Source organism: Elephantulus edwardii, unplaced genomic scaffold (genome assembly GCF_000299155.1).
Source record: "Elephantulus edwardii isolate Elephantulus edwardi_28Jun2011 unplaced genomic scaffold, EleEdw1.0 scaffold00191, whole genome shotgun sequence".
NCBI classification, from domain to species: Eukaryota; Metazoa; Chordata; class Mammalia; order Macroscelidea; family Macroscelididae; genus Elephantulus; species Elephantulus edwardii.
In genome coordinates, this window is record NW_006399941.1 from 5,835,342 (window position 1) to 5,839,116 (window position 3,775).

A 3,775-nucleotide genomic window follows, 5' to 3' on the forward strand; every position below is an offset into this window, starting at 1 on the left:
GGCAGCTTGTTGGCCTTCCTTCAAACTTGTCTCATCTGACCTACAACAAGAAACGCCGATAAAAGCCTGGCTTGCCAGCATTATCCATCCAGAGTTTCTTGCGCAGATGTTAAGTTTCCATGGTCGTGTGTGTGTGTGTGTGTGTGTGTGTATATGTGTATGTGTGCACGTGCATGTGTGTGTGTGCCTGCGCACATGCTCTGCAGGCCTATTTTATTTTTCTTGTTTGTTTGTTTTCTGGATTTCCATTCATTCGAAAGCCTATTTTAATAGGATACTTGTAAATCCTTTAAAGATGTTGATGACTAAGGAGACACTACAGGTGTTAAAGGTGAGTCATTAATGGTGACAACTGAACATGTGAATGTAAATGCCTCTGAGCTATACAGTGAAGACAGGGGAAAGACATTTGTTTTATAACCTTTATATTTGCCATAGCAAAATATTTCTACATTAGAGAAAATTTTTTAAAAAGATTGATTAATTTAGTGGAGTGAACCTGGGGGGAGGGATTATACAACAATGAAAGAATTTTTCTTTTACTTTTCAAAGAGAAGAGTGAACTGAGGCAGGGGAGGGGTGAGCAGGGAGAAAAGGGCAACAATGAATGAATGGAAATCCAAAGTCTCTGTAAATTTTCATTTAAATTAACAAATTTTTTTTAAAAAAAGATTGATGACATTTCAAGAGATCTAACCCCACTAAAAGAAAACCCACAGCTGTAGAATCAATTCTGAGTCATCCCGCTAGGACAGAGTATAACCTCCTGTTGGATTTCAGGGCTGTAAATCTTGACCAAAGCAGACTACACCATCTTTCTCCTCTGGAGTGACTGATGGGTTTGAACCATGGGCATTGCAGTTAGGTGGTTGAGCTCTTAACCACTGTGCCAGCCGGGTAAGTCGAAACCCCTTAAACTCATTGCCCTTGAGCCGGAACCAACTTACAGCTGACCCTCTACTGATTTTCTGAGCTATAAATTGCACCGAAAGAGATTGTCCATCTTTTTCCTATGGAGCTGGTGGTGCTTTTAAAGCACTGCCACAACCATTTTGTCCCTAAGGGATCAGTTAGTTATTTCTGGTTGCGGTCAGAAGGAACTGCAGTTGTAACTGCAGTTTTTACAAGTGCAGTGAAAGCTTCTGAAATTGACGGGCTGCAGTTTCATCTGTGCTCCAGCCAGGCCGTGAATCTGCAGCTGGGCGTGCGTGTGTATTGTTGTGAACCCCAGCCAGGCCTGGGGAGCAGGCATTGCTCTTCCACATCACATAATGGATCTCCTTTGGGAGGGTGAAGAATGATATCAGCCAGCACTCTCTGAGTGCTCACTACGTGCTCTTCAAAACGCTTCACAAGTGCCTTATTCTTTCCATTTCCAAATAGCAGCCCCGCGCTAAACGGTGTTTCCCCTCCTTTCCTCTTCCTGAATACCATTTACTTGCGTTTTAAATTTGTGATAATGTATGTGTGTGTATCAAACATTGGCTATTTCCTACGGGTAGTAATCGTTATTAATAATATTGAGCATAATGATCAAACATCATCATGACCCATTTCCAGATTATTCTTCCACCATCTACAAAAACTGGGATGCCTGCTCTTCTGTCCTTCCCACCCCTGGTACCACTAATGAACGTTGGTCTTACTATGTTTTCCTATTCTAGAAATTTCATAGAGATGTGTTGTTGTTGTTGTAGTTGTTGTTAGGTGCCATCAAGTCACATATGACTCGTAGTAACACTATAAACAACAGATCTGAACCGTGTCCTGTCCTGTGAAGAGTACTCAATGTTTCATGGAATGCCAAAAGAACAAACAGATCTTGGAGAAAGTACTGCTAAAGTGCTCCTTGGAGGCAAAGATGACAAAGTTTTGTTTCACGTACTTGGGAATGTGGTTAGGAGAGGCTGTTCCTTGGACAGGGCCATCATGCTTGGAAAGGTGGAGGGCCGGTGAAAGAGAGGAAGACCCTCAACCAGATGGATTGGCACAGTGACTGCCCCAGTGGGTTCAAGAATGGCAGAAACAATGAGGATTTATAGAGGTGGGATCTTAAAATATTTGTCCTTTTCTGTGCCTTATTTCACGTAGCAGAATGTTTGCAAGTTTCATCCATAGTGTAACCTGGCTTAGAGCATCATTGAACTCTGTGACCGAGTGGTGGTTAATGGCATGTGTGTACCACATTTTATTTATCCTTCGTCTGTGTTAGTGGATGCTGGCACTGTTTGCCCATTCGGGAGGAGTGCTTCAGTAAACTCGGTGTACTGTCTGCCTTCCTGCTTTCCAGGCTTTGCCGTGTCCGCCTGAGAGTGGCATTACCAGGTCAGATGATGATTCTGTTTTGAGGAACTGTCAAGCTGTTTCCCATGATTACTCTTTGTTGTCACTGTTGTTGTTAGGTGTCATTGAGTCGAATCTGACTGATAGAAACCTCAAGAACAGCAGATCTGAACCTTGCCCTGTCCTGTGCCGTCCTTATGATATGTGACATACTCAAGTCCATTGCAGTCCATCTTGTTAAGAAATCATCTTGTCTCTTGCCAATCATCTATCTTTCTCAATATGATGTCTGTTTTCAAGAGCTTGGCAGTCCTGACAGTTTATGTAGAGTATGTGAGGCAGAGTTTCACCATCTGTGCTGCTAAGGAGTTCTCTGGTCCCACTTCCACCATGACAAATGTTATTGGTTCTTTTGGCAGGACACGGGATAGTCTGGACAGCACCACTATTCAAAGGCATTGATTGTTTTTCTTGTTAGGTGACATAGATTTGAGTCTGACTGATAGCATCTCTGTGAACAACAATATGTCAGAACCCTGGCCTGGCCTGTGCCATCCTCACCCTTTCTGATGTACTCGAGCCCATGGCACAGTGGTCATTGTGTTGGTCCATCAGGTTGAAGGTCTTCCTTCCCTTTTGCCAGCTTTCCACCTTTCCAAACATGATGTCCGTCTCCAAGGAATAGCCTCTCCTGACAACAGAATATGTGAGGTGAAGCCTTCTCATCTTTGTCTCCAAGAAGCATTCTGTCTGTACCTTCTCCAAGAAATAGGCTTGTTCTTTTGACAGTTCATGGAATATTCAGCACTCTTCTTCAACCTCAGAGTTCAAAGGCATCTATCTATTCTTCTCTGTCATCCTTACTAATTGTCCAGTTCTCAGATGCACTGCAAGTGATTAAAAGTAGTCACGCCCTCCCCCCCCCCCTTAGGTCTTCTTTACTCATTATTTAACTTTCAGATGTATAGGAAGAAATTGAAAATGTCATGCGTTGGATTAAGCATGCCTTAGGTTTAAGCTGACACCTTTGCTCTCTAGCACTTTCAAGAGACCCTTATAAGAGCAAATCTTCTCAATGAAACATGTCTTTTGATTTCTTGACCTCCTATGTTAAAATTGAGGTGGTGGAGCTGGGCCATGCTTGAAAGTGTCATGTTACACTGCATTTCCAGAAATGAAAATATGATTGGAGAACTGTGATCTTCTATTATTGTAAAAAGGGTGAGTATGTCAGAAAAGACAGAAGGGAGCCAGTTTATGCCCCAGGGCAGACAGCTGCCAAGATAAAAATGGATAATATTCAAATAGTTACAATGGAGAGGAAGACAGAACAACTTGGGGAACTAGTGAGGGTTGGATACATCTATAGGTTCTACAAGTAACATCATGTTTAAAAGTTCTCTAGTCAGGTCTTATATAGAGACACACATTACTTCACTCAGTATATATTTATTCATCAGCTGCTGTGTATGCTAGGTACTGTTCAAGCTGC